Source organism: Enhydra lutris, unplaced genomic scaffold, assembly GCF_002288905.1.
Source record: "Enhydra lutris kenyoni isolate GAN:26980312 unplaced genomic scaffold, ASM228890v2 scaffoldscaffold7, whole genome shotgun sequence".
Taxonomy (NCBI): Eukaryota; Metazoa; Chordata; class Mammalia; order Carnivora; family Mustelidae; genus Enhydra; species Enhydra lutris.
Genome location: NW_019154091.1, coordinates 36,664,865 through 36,682,389, shown reverse-complemented (window position 1 = coordinate 36,682,389; position 17,525 = coordinate 36,664,865). Strand labels below are relative to the sequence as shown.

The 17,525-nt window shown below is 36.6% G+C and overlaps 1 protein-coding gene across 5 annotated transcripts in view; it reads right to left on the bottom strand.

The window, feature by feature from the left end:
* LOC111141955 (C-type lectin domain family 2 member F-like) overlaps positions 1-3,002 on the bottom strand; it is a 28,226-nt gene extending 25,224 nt beyond the window's left edge. For 4 of the 5 annotated variants that reach the window (XR_002640229.1, XM_022494837.1, XM_022494841.1 and 1 more), the window contains exons 1-2: positions 2,229-3,002; positions 363-467 (exon numbers count right to left, since the gene is read on the bottom strand). The gene's annotated coding sequence lies outside the window, so the exon portion shown is untranslated. The remainder of the gene's footprint in view (positions 1-362; positions 468-2,228) is intronic. The other variant, XM_022494838.1, reaches the window with a different exon arrangement.
* Between the last annotated feature and the right edge of the window lie 14,523 nt (positions 3,003-17,525).

Here is a 17,525-nt window from a genome sequence, read left to right as displayed (position 1 = left end):
ACATATAGAAAAGTGAAGCTAACTTTTCCTGCTTTTCCAGGGATAAACAAGGAAAATGCCAACCTTACAGAACACCAGGGAAAATGAAATCTAGGAATATATAGAAAGGATGATGACATGACCAACTGGAATTTATTCTAGCCATACAAATTGATTTACATTTTAGAAAAAAAATAAGAGAGAGAAAAAATCTATTATTTTAATAGATGTAGAAAAGCATTTGATAAAATTTAACAGCTAATCTCTAAGAAAACTGGAAACACAAGGTGTCCCTAATCTGATAAACATTGATATTAAAAGAAGAGAAAAAAACAAACCAAATGAAAAACGACCAACAACAAACTCTAAACCTAATAAATTACCTTTGGTAAAAAAGTGAATGTTTCCTCTTTTGAGCTCTGGAACAAGATCAGAATGGCCTTTGTCAGTAATTTTTATTCAGTAACCTCTACTGTCTACTAGAAGTCCTAGAAGTAAAATAAGGCAAGAAAAATAAATTTAAAAATATAAAAACTGAGAAAGGAAGATATAAGACATTTTTATCTATAGCTAATGTAATTGTGTGTATATATATACTATATATATAAATGATAAAACATAAATTATTAAAATATATATTTTATCAAGGTTATTGGATAAAGTCTTAAAATATCTCAATGTTTAAATACCAATTATATTTCTGAAGGTTAGCAGTAAACAATGAAAAATTAAAAAAAAATACCATTTATAAGAGGACCCAAAAATAAAATAGTAATAAATGTAATAAAATTAGAAAAACTTTCTGCCCAGTACTGCTTCCTTCAACTCTCTTGCACAGGTGGTGATACCAAGAGCGCTCCCTAATAAACCTCCAACACAATAATCTTGATTTCAGAATCTGCTTGCTGGGAAACCATGCCTTCAAGTGTTGCTGACAAAATAAAAGAAAACCTTAATAACTGGAGAATAACCATGTACTTGAATAGGAACTCTCTATTCTTGGAATATAAAGTCTCCCAAATCTACCTACAGAGTAAACACAATCCCTGAATATAACAGATAGATTTTTTTTGAAAAAATGATATCCTAATTCTAAAATTAACATAGAAATGCATAGGATTTAGAATAGCCAAGACAACATTGGAAAGAAGGATCTTTGGAGAAATTACGATTCTGAATATCAAGATTTACTTTAAAGCCGTAATAATAAAAACAGTTTAATTTCATACCAGAATAGAGATACATCCACAAGACCAGATATAGCCCCCCTCCAAAAAAAGACATGCATACAATTACCTTACATATATATTAAAAAATTTGTCCCTGCCATTAGAGGTAGAAAGTGGTGGTCTTTTCAATAAATGGAGCTGAAGCAGTTGGATATCTGCATGGAAATAAGTGAAACTTCATATCGACCCTGTGCCATACATAAACATTTTTAAAAAATGGATCATAGAACTAAATATGAGAGTTCAAAATATAAAGCTTCTAGTTAGGGGCTCCTGAATGGCACAGTCAGTTAAGCATCCAACTTGCGATTTCAGCTCAGATCATAATCTTAGGGTGGTGGGATCCAAGCCCCATGAGAAGCCCCATGTTAGGGATCCATGTAGCTCCTCTAGGGCTTTGAGCTCAGCAGGGAGTCTGCTTGGGATTCTCTCTCTTCCTCTACCTCTCTCCTGACTTGTTCTCTCTTTCAAATAAATAAATCTATATTTGAGAAAGAGAGAGAGGGGGAAAAGCAGACTCCCCACTGAGCAGGGAGCCCAACCTTGAGTTGGACAGGCACACCTCAAATAAATAAGTCTTTAAACAAATGTATAACGTTTCTAGTTAAAACCTAACAGAATACAGTTATGGCTTTATGGCAGACAAAGATTTCTTAAACAAGATGAAATAAACACTAACAATAAAAAACATAGGAAAATTAGACTTCATTCAAAATAAGAATAGTGTTAAGGAAGCAAAGATACAAGTTGTAGGCTTTGAAAGGCTCAGTTTGAATTTGAATTAGTATAACACATGCATATCCAAATTTATACAGGACTAGTAGTCAGGATAGAATTAACGCCTACAAATCAATAATAAAAAGCTCTAATTAAAAAATGGGCAGAAAGACTTGAAGGGGCACTTCATGAAAGAAAATATTCAAATGGCCATTAAAGCATATAAAAGGTCATGAACATCATTATTCACCAGAAAAAAAAAATATTGAAAATAAAAATACAGTGAGGTACCAGTATGCCTACCAAAATGGGTGAAATTAAAGGCTGGCAATACTAAATGTCAGCAGAAATGTGGAATATGCTGGATTTTTCTGTGGTCAAACTAGCACCAAAATTCCTGTCTGGGAAATCCATTTCGCACAAATCCCTTTCCCTGTGTTTATCAGAACTGGGCCATGAGGGGAACTCTGAAAGATAAAACCAAGACAGAGATCGTTACTCTCAGAAGGATGCTGAGGTCAAACAGAACAACAGGTGGATGCTGAAGTGCCAGGTAGACTCCACGTCATCATCTATCTCCTCCTTCTCCACATCCAGTTACTTCGTCTTTCTGACTTCTTACTCTGCCAACCCACAGCACCTCCAGCTCTACCCCAGAGTCATGACTGCAGTCCCACAAAGCAGCAGCTTCCACAGAAACGTGATTCCCGAGAGACAGTGGGCTTTGTGGAGAAACCATTTTCCACAGAGACAGCCACTTCCTCACAGATGGCAATTCCCCTCTAGGTAGCAGCTTCCACAAATGTGTGGATTCCACAGCCTTCTCCTTACAGCTCCCTTTTTATAGTTCTGTTGTGGTATCCAGATGACCATGACCACTTGGAATTTTATCCCTTCCAGATTGTGGTAGAGTGAAAAACAACAAACCAAAGATATTAGGTCCTAATCCCTAGAGCTCTCACCTGTTAATTTGCAGGGAAAAAGGATGATGCAGATGTGATTCAGTTAAGGATCCGGCGTGGGGATTATCCTGGTTTATCTAAATTTAATCACACCATTTGAGAGCTTCCGTCATTTGAGATTTTACTGTCCCCAACTCTCTGCTCCTTCCTCTTAAGCTCTTTTTCTTTTTATTTAAATTTATTTGACAGAGATCACAAGTAGGCAGAGAGGCAGGCAGAGAGAGAGAGGAGGAAGGGGGTCGATCCCAGGACCCTGAGATCGTGACCTGAGCCAAAAGCAGAGGCTTAACCCACTGAGCCACCCAGGTGCCACAAATTCTTCTAAATTTTTAAAGCTTTTTTGTTTTCCTTCCTTGTATCCATCTGAATGATTTTCATTGGTTTATCTAAGTCAATAGAAACTAATTCTATGTATCTTTTGCACCCTTTGATTTTTGTCTTTATACTTCTGAGTTTCAGAATTTCTATTTGATCCTTTGTAGAGATCCCATTTCTTTAGTAATGTTCCCAATCTTGAAACCAATATTGTTGCACATGTTAATAAGAAAAGAAATTTAAAGTCTATGCCTAATAATAACCAATATCTATTTCTCCCCTGGGTCTCTTTCTGTTGTCTTTTATTCCCTTATTCTTCTATCATTTGGACTTGAAGCCTGATACTTTTCACTCAATAGTTGTCCTACAGAATAAAAATCTGTAGAAGCTATGGGTGATACTATCTTTCTTCAAAAAATGGATTTAATCCTGTTTTGGCAGAGATTTTCCATGGGGGAGGATCACTGCCCTAATCAGGAATTGAGATGTTTCAGGTTGTATTTCAGTCATTGCAAAGAGTGATATCTTTCCGATTTTTACTTCAAAAGGGCCTCTTCTAAGGTGTCAACTGTATGGGTCTCAGCTTTAGGACTCTGCTTTTATTGTTACCTGCCACTATGAGACTAATAATCTCTAGGTATTTTCTTTAAAAAAAAAAAGATTTATTTATTTGTTTATTTATTTATTCTTTAGAGAGAGCATGAGTAGAGGGGGAGGCACAAAGGAAGTGGGAGAGAGAATCTCAAGCAGACTCCCTGTCAAGTGCAGAGCCCAATGTGGTTCACGATCCCATGACCCTGAGATCATGACCTGAGTTGAAATCAAGAACTGGTCGCTCAACCCACTGAGCCACTCAGGCTTTATGTGTTTTCTAAGGCTTTTTGCTATTGTTTTCACTTGGCTTCTTGACCCTATGCCCTATACATGATGGCTTTGAAGAGAAACACTTGGAGAAGAAAAGTGGCTCAGAATATCAGACTCACTACTCTGTAATTCTTTTTATTCTGTTACATTGTTTCCTTCAGTCCTCATCATCTTATTTTTTGCTGGACTCCAGTTTCATCGCTCTACGCCCATTGAGACTATCTAAAACTTTGAGCTGTTTTTTTCTGCTTGGGATTTAGCCCTGAGAAAAATGGAATCAGTTATGTGGAAATATGAACATCAGAGTTACCGTAAATTGTTCTCTTTAGATGCACTATCTTGATACCCATAAAGTCTGGCTGAATTAGTTGACATTCAATGTCTGCAATCAGCTACTTTGGTATTCGGTATTTGGTATTGATGCTTATTATATCACATTTTAAGTAAATTTCAGAATTGACCACTTTATAATTTTAGTATTCTAATCCAAGAATGTGGTATATCTTTCCTTTACTTTAAGACTCTTAAATAGGGGGCACCTGGGTGGCTCAGTGGTTAAGCCTCTGCCTTCAGCTCAGGTCATGATCTCAGGGTTCTGGGATCGAGCCCCACATCGGGCTCTCTGCTCAGCAGTGAGCCTGCTTCCTCCTCTCTCTGCCTGCCTCTCTGCCTACTTGTGATCTCTCTCTGTCAAAAAAAAAAAAAAAAAGACTCTTAAATAACTCTTAATAAACTAATTGAATATCCTGCAAGAAGTTCTGGCAATAGTAGTTTTATTGAGTTATAATTAATATAGAATAGATTGCACATATTTAAAGTTAACAATATATTAATTTTTAACATATGTATAAACTCATGAAATCATCACATTCAAAATAGTGAACATATCCATATCCTCAAAAGTTTGCTTTTGATGGTGTGTATTCTCTCCTCCTCAATGTTCTTTGCCACCATATCTCCTTGTAACCACTGACATCCTTTCTGTCACTATAGATCAGTTTGCATTTTCCAAAATTTTGAGTAATGGAATTATAGAGTATGTGTGCTTTTTGGTGACTTCTTTTCATCAGAATAAGTTCTTTGTGATTTTTGTATGTTGCTGTTTATATCACCGGATCACTCCTTTTACTGCTGAGCTGAGTACTGTCCCATTGTTTGGATATGTTTATCCATTCACTTGCTGAGGGTCATTTAGGTTACTCCTGATTGTAACAATTAACACTACTATAGGCATTTGTACATAAGTCTCTCTATGGGCATGTTTTTATTTATCTTTGGTGAATATCTAGGAGTATAGAGACTGATCAGATGGTAGGTGTAGGCCTAACAATTCAAGAAGTTACCAAACACTTTTCTGAAGTCATTGTATAATTGGACATCCTCATTATCAGTGTATGAGAGTTCCATTTGCACATCAATAACTATTAGGGAAATAGAAATCAAAACCACAATGAGATATCACCTCATGCCTGTTAGAACAGCCATCATCACAAGGATGAGAGGTAACACATGCTGACAAGGATGTGGAGAAAAGGAAACCCTTGTGCACCATTCATAGGATGGAAAATTACTACAGCTACTGCTGAAAACAGTTTGGAGTTTCCTTAAAAAATTAAAAATAGAACTACCATATAATCCAGCAATTCCACTTCTAAGTATGTATTAGAAGGAAATGAAAACACTGTGTCAAAAAATTTTATGTACCCCCATGTTCACTGAAGCATTATTTGCAATAGCCCAAATATAGAAACAACCCCAGCTTCCACTGACAGCGGGATAGATAAAGAAGTTTGATTCGGGTGTGTGTGTGTGTGTGTGTGTGTGTGTGTGTGTGTGTGTGTGTATACAATGGAATGTTATTCAACCATAAAAAAATTAAGAATTCCTGCCAACTATGACAACATGGATGGATCTTGAGAGCATTAGACTAAGTGAAGTAAGTCAGGCAGTGAAAGACAATATAAATAATTTATGATCTCACTTATATGTGGAACCTTAAAATAGATATATATACACAAAGAGATCAGATTAGTGGTTACCAGAGACAGAGGTTTGGGGAAGAAGATATTGGGTGAAGTGGCCAAAAGGCACAAGCTTGCAGCTATTAGATAAAGAAATACTAGGGGTCTAATGTACAGCATAATGATTGAGGTTAAAATGGCTATATGGTATATTTGAAAGTTTTTACAAGAGTAAATCTTAAGAGTTCTCATCACAAGGAAAAAAACATTTTTTTCTTTCTATTTTTTGTATCTATATGAAGTGATGGATGTTAATTAAACTTACTGTGGCAATCATAATATATGTAAGTCAAATTATTATACTGTACACCTTAAACTTACATTGCTATATGTCAGTTACATCTCAAAAAAAAACTGGGAAAAAAAGAATTCCATTTATACATCACATTTTCTTTTTTAAAATTTTATTTATTTATTTAGAAAAGAGGGAATGAGAGGGGGAAGATCAGAGGGAGAAGCAGACTCTGTGCTGAGCAGGGAGCCTGAAGCAGGACTCGATCCCAGGACCCTGGGATCATGATCTGAGCAGAAGGTAGTCACTTAACCAACTGAGACACCCAGTCACACTATTCATCCCATTTTTATCAAGACTTGATACAGTTTGTTTTAAAACCATTCTAATAGGAGGGTCCTGATTCAAGACAGTGACATAGGAATACTCTGATATCACCTCCTCCACAGAACACACAAAAATATACCCATTAATAGAACAATTCCTTTTGAAGAACTGAAGGTCAACTAAACAACTACTGAACAACCACAGATAGATAGAATGGCAATGGAACAGCAAGAGATAATGGAGACACTGTAACAGAGGGAAACTCCACACCTGAGGCTGCAAACACTATAGGGAGAGACAGCCTGGGAACAGATCCCTCTGTCTTTGGGTATGGAAAAAAAAAATCTCTGTTTAAAAGAACATATAAATAGAAAACACTAGAAGTCTGCCAGGTTGTGGAGTAACTGAGGGGATACTCTCCCAGTATAAGGGACTGGAGAACACACTGTTTATGTTCCCACCCCACCTTAAAAGCCTAGATCAGAGCAGGATCTGGACACCATAATGGGCAGGTCTGGTTGCATTAGTGAGCTCATGGTCCACACGACCCAGTTGAGTTGATTCCACAAGCCCTAGTTGTGCTGCAGCACAAAAAAAGAACCTGGGGTTTAAAAGGGCTAAGGACTATGGGAAATCTCTCTTCTTCTCATCTACCTTAAAAGCCCAGACTGGAGCAGGGTTTGAATATCAGAAGGGATGGGTTGGAATGCCATAATTAGTGGCTCCTAATGCCATAACTGCTGGGTCAGGCTGGCACAGAAACTTATGATCTTGGCAAGCCCAGGGTCCCCAAGACCATACTAGTCCTAGGTGCACTGGGACACAGAAAAACCATGCTTAGAAAGGACCAAGAACTCAAGGAAATTTTTCTCCCCTTTCTCCTTAAAGCACAGACTGGAGCAGGGTCTGTCTCAGAGAGTTTGTGGTCTCAGAGAATACAATTTCCACAAGCCCACACCAGCTATCCTGTGGTACTAGGGCGTGGAAGACAAAGCGTGGTTTTAGTGTGGGTGTGAGTGTGTATTTTAATTTTAATTTTAATTTTTTTAAATTTTTGAAATATGTGAATGACAATTTTTTCCCAGTGTTTGTCTTCTTTGTTTTTTATGTCCTCACACATTCTTTTTCAAAGACAGAAGCCCTTAATTTTCATCAGCTCAAATTTTTTATTTATTTTTTTATTTCATGGATCACACTTTTGCTGTTGTATATAGGAAATCTTAGCCTAAGCCAAAATCATAAAGATTTTCTCCTTTTATTCTTCTTGAAGTTTTATAGTTTTAAGTTTTATATTTAGGTCTATGTTCCACATTTTTATTGTTCATTATTTTCTGTGGTACGAAATATGGATAAAAATCTAACTTTTTTCATAATAATATCCAACTTTTGAAATGAGTATGCTTTCTTCACTGAACTGCCTTTGTATCTTGGTAAAAATAATCAACTGATCAAAAATATGTGGGTCTATTATGGGCTTCAATATTTTTCACTGACCTGTTTATCTAAAGCAACAATAAAATCACACTGTCTTACATATGGTTGCTTTATAAGAAGTCTTAGGTAGAGTAAGTTTTCCAAGTTGTCTTTCTTTTTCAGTGTGTTTTTCAATACATTTCACTATGTTTTGTCTTGTCATTTATTCTATAGATGCCCATCAGATCAAGTTGGTTGATAGGTTTGTTAGTCTACTGTATACTTGCTGATTTTTTTGTCAAATCATGTGTCTCATTTCAAAGGAAGCATAGCAACCTATTCAATTTAATTGCCTCATCACAGATTATTTTGTTAAAATAGTTCTCAAATGTCAAATATTAGAATGAGAGCAGGATGTAGGGGATAGGTTGAATCAGAAAGTACACAGTAGTGTCACTTAAGGATATGTTTCCAATAAAATGTTCATGTTTAAAAGTTATTCATTATGAAAAAGAAATGGAAAAATGTTCCATGCTCCTGGATTGGAAGAATAAATATTGTGAAAATGTCTATGCTACCTAAAGCAATCTACACATTTAATGCAATGCCTATCAAAGTACCATCCATTTTTTTCAAAGAAATGAAACAAATAATCCTAAAATTTATATGGAACCAGAAAAGACCTCGAATAGCCAAAGGAATATTGAAAAAGAAAGCCACAGTTGGTGGCATCACAATTCCGGACTTCAAGCTCTATTACAAAGCTGTCATCATCAAGACAGCATGGTACTGGCACAAAAACAGACACATAGATCAATGGAACAGACTAGAGAGCCCAGAAATAGACCCTCAACTCTATGGTCAACTCATCTTCGACAAAGCAGGAAAGAATGTCCAATGGAAAAAAGACAGCCTCTTCAATAAATGGTGTTGGGAAAATTGGACAGCCACATGCAGAAAAATGAAATTGGATCCTTTCCTTACACCACACACAAAAATAGACTCAAAATGGATGAAGGACCTCAATGTGAGAAAGGAATCCATCAAAATCCTTGAATAGAACACAGGCAGCAACCTCTTCGACCTCAGCTGCAGCAACATCTTCCTAGGAACATCGCCAAAGGCAAGGGAAGCAAGGGCCAAAATGAACTATTGGGATTTTATCAAGATCAAAAGCTTTTGCACAGCAAAGGAAACAGTTAACAAAACCAAAAGACAACTGACAGAATGGGAGAAGATATTTGCAAATGACATATCAGATAAAGGGCTAGTGTCCAAAATCTATAAAGAACTTAGCAAACTCAACACCCAAAGAACAAATAATCCAATCAAGAAATGGGCAGAAGACATGAACAGACATTTCTGCAGAGAAGACATCCAGATGGCCAACAGACACATGAAAAAGTGCTCCATATCACTCGGCATCAGGGAAATACATATCAAAACCACAATGAGATACCACCTCACACCAGTCAGAATGGCTAAAATTAACAAGTCAGGAAATGACAGATGCTGGTGAGGATGCGGAGAAAGGGGAACCCTCCTACACTGTTGGTGGGAATGCAAGCTGGTGCAACCACTCTGGAAAACAGCATGGAGGTTCCTCAAAATGTTGAAAATAGAACTACCCTTTGACCCAGCAATTGCACTGCTGGGTATTTACCCTAAAGATACAAACGTAGTGATCCGAAGGGGCACGTGCACCCGAATGTTTATAGCGGCAATGTCTACAATAGCCAAACTATGGAAAGAACCTAGATGTCCATCAACAGAAGAATGGATAAAGAATATGTGGTATATATACACAATGGAATACTATGGAGCCATCAAAAGAAATGAAATCTTGCCATTTGGTATGACGTGGATGGAACTAGAGGGTATCATGCTTAGCTAAATAAGTCAATCGGAGAAAGACAACTATCATATGCTCTCCCTGATATGAGAGATAGGAGATGCAACATGGGGGGTTAAGGTGGTAGGAGAAGAGTAAATGAAACAAGATGGGATTGGGAGGGAGACAAACCATAATTGACTCTTAATCTCACAAAAGAAACTGAGGGTTGATGGGGGGGGGGGGGGTTGGGGGGGGGGGGTGGGGTTATGGACATTGGGGAGGGTATGTGCTGTGGTGAGTGCTGTGAAATGTGTAAACCTGGAGATTCAACTACCTGTACCCCTGGGGATAAAAATATATGTTTATAAAAAATAAAATTAAAAAAAAAAGATTAAAAAAAAACAATTAGCTTAAATAATTGTCCAAAATCCTTTAAAGAGGTATAGCCACAATGGTCTGAGGTGGTTCTCAAGAGATGATCATTAACAAAACAATGGTACAGTGAATGTACTAAAATTCTTTGCATCTCTAGATGATGCACTGCAGAAGATCTGTGGGTACCAAGGCAAATTCATTGTATTGGAGTATGAGTCTACCTTATAAAACATAGTGTTGCCTCATTCAGTATGATAAAGAGTCAATGTAATTAATCTCCCACCAGGCTAGTCAGCTGTCCCTCCCTGATTTGGTGTTTTTTCTGAGACTTATATTCAGCCTCTGTATTTGGCAGGTTAGGCATTCATTAATTCCATTTATCCTTGGGTAGTAGAACCAGCATATCAAGCAACTACTTAGTCCTCTCCACCCCATTCCTAGGTGTCAAGTCCAAAATCAAGTACCCATTGTCACAGATTGCTGTGAATCAAAACTCTGATTTCCAGTAAGTTCCTTTGGCTTATCACAGAAATTGAATTCACTTGACCTTTAAAACCAGATAATTACCAGTGATATCAGAAATCTGATTCCACTGTAGCAACTTCCACTACATCTCTACAGAGAACAATAGCTATCACCAATTGACTTTGATGTTGCATTCTTAAGGTTTTATTGTAAAGCATGCCCTCTGGGCCCTCTGGGGAAATATGGTTAAAATGTGGTTGAGTAGTTCACACAGATTAGATTCATTTCAGCATAACCATTTCTCTGAGCCTTAAGAGTCTATCCATACCTTGTACTATAGAATTTTCAATATTTAGGGGCACCTGGGTGGCTTACTGGGTTAAAGCCTCTGCCTTTGGCTCAGGTCATGATCCCAGGGTCCTGGGATTGAGCCACACATCGGGCTCTCTGCTCAGCGGGGAGCCTGCTTCCCTTCCTCTCTCTGCCTGCCTCTCTACCTACTTGTGATCTCTGTCTGTCAAATAAATAAATAAAATCTTAAAAAAAAAGAATTTTCAATGTTTAAGCATCATTAACTATATCCAGTGAATTAGATATCAACATAGCCTGGATAGAGAGGATAAAAGAATTATTTCTTTAAGAAATAGGATCACATGATTAGCTAATCTGTATTGGTAAGAACATGAGACCATATATTAGGGTGAGTTCTAAGAATGCCACTGCAATGGGATAAAATAGGTGAATTGAAAAAGATTAATTTTTTGACATTAAATTAGGACTAATGTTTGCTTCATCATCTAGGAGGTGAGTTAATGATTATCTAGCTTGGCTATCAAAAACCTGGATATAGTTAATGATGCTTAAACATTGAAAATTCTTTTTTTTTTAAGATTTTATTTATTTATTTGACACTAACTTTGAGTCTGATTGTAGTAGCAGTTGATGGATCTGAATGTTGAGATAGCTCAGAGATATCCAGTTGAGAGATACCTTGATTTGAACATGTCTACAACTTATACCATAGTTTTTACCCCAAATTTAAGCTGTATCCAGTGTTTTCTATTCAATTAATCATAACATCCTGTCAGTTTAGCCCCTTGCACATTTCCCTAGTCAATTCACAACTGCCCATCTTAAGAGCCCTCATTTTAGTGCAACCTCCATTTTGGTCAATGTATAATTTATTTCATCATGGCATTTGGTCTGCTTTTGCCCTGTCCTCTAGCTGACCCATGCAAGACAAAATACAGTAGTTTTCTACTAAATGTTATGTGAAATCAATGTGATGACAAAGAAAAGAGAATAAAAAATAAATTATTGAAAATTTACACCTTTTACAAAATTCATATGATCACCTATGAATAAGTTAATAGAAGAAAGCCTTTATTCTCTCCAGAAATGTTATAAATATACTCCCACTGAAATTGAAGCTTTACTCACATCCATGCAAATTATCACTTTAATTTTACAGGCCCATTTTTAGTCTTATTGATAAGCTGTTTTATTATACACTTTATATTTCTTGGATTTCCTTTGACATCTTTGGATACATTTATTGACTATATTTCTTTCATTATTTGGGTAAACTATTGATTCCTTTATTTTTTTTCCCCCAAAGTTCATTGAGTGATAATAAAATTTATTGAGCAATAGTAAAAGCCCCAAAGAGAGAGGGGACCTGAGAGGGCTGCTCTTTTTTTGTTGTTGTTGTTGTTGTTGTTCATTTTTTACTAACTTCTTAATGATCATTTTGCTATATATGTTCATCATATATTAATTCACTCAATAAGACTTTTTGAATACACATACATGCAAACACACACAGATTGCTAGGCACTGAGGATAGAGTAGTAAATAAAACAGATAACAAACTTTTGATTTCATGGTTTTGTGGAACTTCCATTTTAGTGTAGGAGATACACAATCAGCAAAATAAGTAAATATATATTCACACCGTATATATGTGTATATGTTCTTGGAATTAAGACTTTGTGAGTAGCAGGTTGGGGTGGTTTTCAACTTAAATAGATCTATCATGAACTTCACTGAGAAGATGACAGTAAGCAAACTTGAAAAAAAGTGATGTAATAAATCTTTTCGGTATTTGAGGAAAGACATTTCTAGGCAGAAGGAACAGGAAGCTCAAAGTTCATGAGACCATGAAGCCACTGTGACTGGTATAGAATGAGTAAAAGTAGAATAGTAGAATCAGTGAGTCCATAAATATAAAACTAAAATATGATTAAGTACTTTGAAGGAGAAGTGTTTGGTGACTAAGGAAGAAATTATTAAGCAAAAAGGATCTAGAACTTGAAGATTTGAGTAATTCTCAGTCTATAAATATAGCAGAAAAAATGAGAATGTGTGTTCTGGAAAAAATACTAAATGTGTGACTGGACAATTAGTCCATAAAGAAATTATCCATAATTTTCATCAGCCATATCATCAGAAGCCATAGAGAGGAATGAACCAGAAAAGATGCAAATTTGAACTAAAGATGGATGAGGCAGGATAAAATAAAAGGTTTTCAGACTGTCAGGGTTCTATGAACATAGTTTATCCTTCAAGAAAAGGGAAAGAAAACACTAAAGACTGTTAGGGATCATCAGGTCTGCCACTCCCACCACAAGCCCAGAACATAGGGCAAGAGGAGGAAGTAGGGAATGGGGAGGGACAAGGCTATTTTCTCCTCAATCAGAGTGTGGGACAACTTCCTCAGTTTCAGAGACTCTTTACTTAGGGTCTCAAGGGCAAGGCTGCCACTCAGAGCTGAGAAACCTAGGGTCCTGTGGTAACATTATTCATCAGTGGGCCCATAGAGCAGAGCATTCTGCCAAAGGGGATTACTCTTGAGCCCTAAGAGTAGTGAAATTTTCTTAAGTTTTGGACTGGCTTGGAGGGTGTCACCCCTCCCTTTATTCTTTCTGATTTCTCCCTTTTGGAATAAGAATGTCTACCTGAGCTGATCTCACCATTATAACTTGTAAGGACATAACTTGTATGATTCAGTTTCACAGCTAGAGAGGAATTTTGCCTCAAGGTGAATCATACTTGAAGGTTCACCAGACATAATTAAATAAGACTTTGGACTTGGAATTAATGCTGGTTAGGTAAGACTTAGGCTACTGGGTGGGGTGGGTTGAATATATTTAACATGCAAGAAGGTTATGCTATTTGAAGGGCCAGAGGATGGCACATTATGAACTAAATTTTGTCTCTCTAGATTCATCTACTGAAGCTCTAACCCCCATTGTACTATATTTGGAGTTAGGATCTTTAAGGAGATAATTAAGGGTAAATGAGGACATAAGGGTTGAGGCTTAATCTGATACGACTGGTGTCCTCATAAGAAGGGATGAGACGCCAATGTGCTATCAGTCCATGCATGCCAACAAAAAATAATATGAGGAAACAGTGAAAAGATAGCCATCAGCAAGCAAGGAAGAGTGGTTTCATCAGATTATCAATTCTCTGATGCTTTGATCTTGGACCTCCAGACTCTAAAACTGTGAGAAAATTGATTTATATTATTTAAGTCACCCAGCCAGTGGTACTTTGAAACGGTACCCTGAGACAACTAATGGAAGTCCCTTTGGGATTGGATTGAGGGAATCATTTTGATTTATGCTAGCCATGTGATCTTCTTTCTGAAGACTTGCCTTTTCCTTTAATAATTGGGTAAAAAAACAGGATCAGGCAGAAGTAGGATGAGGTAATAATTTATAACTTTGGGGGAGTGGTTTCCCTTAGTCTACTGATCATCCATTTTTGGTTTATTTCTATTGTAGGTGTTGAGCAGAACCCGGTGGTATGTTTGCAAGATTTGACTATTAAATTTTCAGGACTTTGTGGGCCAATCATTGAACACAGTTATTGTTTAAAATTACATTATCTAAACCTAAAATTAAATAAATTATATTAAAAACAAAGGTAATAAATACTTGGCATAACTCAGTTTCTGTTATTTTTACTGTAATTTACCATTATCTGCACATGAAATTTTTTACATCTACTATATCCATATGATAGAAATACTATATAATCATCCACTATTGCTCATCTCTTTTCAACTCTGGCATTTAGTGATGTCACATTGGTAACTTGAAATCAGCTATGGTGAAAGTGATTACATCACAGGAATCAGCAATTATATAAATTAGGGTTTTGGCAGTTGTTCTCTTTTTCTCTGTTGCACCAGGTTAAAGACTAGCACGAAAGTAAAAATAACCTTTTCAGCTATCTATCTGTCTTACCTCAGAGACATTAACATTTCTGTAACCTTCTCTTGGTCAGGAATCTAGATGCTACTCCAAATTCAACCCTCATTACAGGATTTGTTAACCTGTTTCAGAGTTGACTGGTGCCACGGTTTAACCTCTGCTACTCCAAGGTCCTTTCAGTCTCAATGCTATCTGTAAATCCAATTCTGTGAAGGCATCTCCTTTTGTAAACCTTGGTCTAGAGAGGAAATCTGCAGTAAGCTTCTCAGTGATGCTTATGTTCTCCTGTCACTGCATACTTTATTTCTTTCTTCAAAGGGTGACCATCATACCATCCCACTACCATATCATGCTCCTGTCCATAAGAGTATACCCACTACAGAATGCCAAGTGCTGTGAGTACTTTTGTATTTTTATCTTCTCTTTATCTTCCACAGCAATTCTGGTATTTTACTCTGCTTAGCATAGGCTATTACATTCTTCAATCTTCTTGGAGTTATTTTAACAGTTTATCAGCACCGCTCACAACATTTTCCCAAGTTATTAATTCTTATGCCTTAAGAGAATACTCCAATGTTGATAAAATCTCTCTTATCCAGCTCTGTGTTTCTCTCTTGATCTAACACCCCTGGAATCTGATCACACTGTACACTCTGTAGGTTGCCATTACATGTTGGTCAGATCAGAATTGCTCCTGAGTATTAAGATTAATAGCTAATCTTAGTTACTGGCTTTATGATCAGGAGGGGAAGGAAGGGATAATCATAAGGAGGGTGTGTAGTTTCTTTGATGGCAGAGCATTCAGCATCATCTTTAAGCAAGGATAAATGTTAGACTTTAACAATGGAGAATATGCCACTTTCAAAAGTCTAGAGAGCTCAACATTTAGAGGGTTCTAGATTTCTGAGGGTTTTGAGAAAGCTTTTAGGAAAAGACACTCTACAAATGGTGGAAAATATTTGTAATACATATATCTGACAAAAGAATTGTTTCCATATTGTTTATATATTAGTTTACAACTCATTATATATATTTTTATAGGATGATTTGCCTTCTTTTCAATGAGTTATAAGACATAAACATAACCACATATAACAAATATAAGATATATATCTTACAACCCATTAAAAAGAAGACAAATCATCCTATAAAAATTGGCAAAATATCTGAATAGAGAGTTCACCAAGAAGGATATATTGAGGTGCCTGGGTGGCTCAGTCTGTTAAGCGTATGCTTTCACCTCACGTCATGATCCCAGGATCCTGAGATCTAACCCCACATTGGGCTCTCTGCTCAGCGGGGAGCCTGCTTCTCCCTCTGCCTGCTGTTCCCACTGCTGGTTGCTCTCTCCCTAACAAATAAATAGAATCTTTAGAGAAAAAGATATATTAATTGCCATCAGCATATGAGAAAAGGCTCAACAGATTCTCAGAGATTAAAACTACATTTAGATATCTCCACATACCTACTAGAACGGTAAAAATTAAAAAGACTGACCCTATCAGATGCTGTTGTTGATATGAAGGAAATGCAACTGTTCTACTTGGAAGAAAAACCTCTTTGGAAGATATATTATGTTTATAAAATTAAACATCTATTTTTTTAAAAAACAGCTTTATTGAGGTATAATTGATATACAAAAAAACTGCACATACTTAATGTGTACATTAAGTATGTGTTTTGACATATGCAAACACCTGTGGTACCAAAACCACAATTGAGATAACAGACATATCCATCAACTCCCAGATCACGTTGAGTGTTCTTATCACAAAAAATACAAACATATTTTCTATTTGACCTAGCAATTCCCCTACTATGTATTTCCTCAAAAGATTAGAAAATAAATGTCCACAGAAAGACTAACAGAAATATTGATGCTGATTTATGATAGTCAAAAAGTGGAAACAACCAAATGCAGTAATGGATAAGCAAATTATTATATAGTCACACAATGAGATTCTACTCAACAACAAAAAGGAATGAACTACTGGTCTATGTCACAATCTGGATGAAACTCCAAAACATTTTACTGTGCAAAAGATACCAGACCAACAAGGGTGCATGACTCCATTTAAATAAAATTCTAAACCCAGCAAAACTCATCTCTGTTGATATTAGATAAGTGGCTGCCTGGTTCCTGGGATGAACTGCAAAAGTTCATCAGAAAACACTTTGAGTTGATAGAAATGTTTTATATTTTGCATGAAATTGCATATCTTGGGGCGCCTGGGTGGCTCAGTGGGTTAAGCTGCTGCCTTCGGCTCAGGTCATGATCTCGGAGTCCTGGGATCGAGCCCCGCATCGGGCTCTCTGCTCTCTCGGGGAGCCTGCTTCCTCCTCTCTCTCTGCCTGCCTCTCTGCCTGCTTGTGATCTCTCTGTCAAATAAATAAATAAAATCTTTAAAAAAAAAAAAAAAAAAGAAATTTCATATCTTAATTGCTTCTCCTTAGAAACAAAACTAAATTTCATTCAACTATGATAGTGGAATCCCTAGAATATTTTGCTGATGACATAGAAGGAATGGTTCATTTCTGCCCAAACGTTTAGTCTTCTTTCTGTTCCAAAATG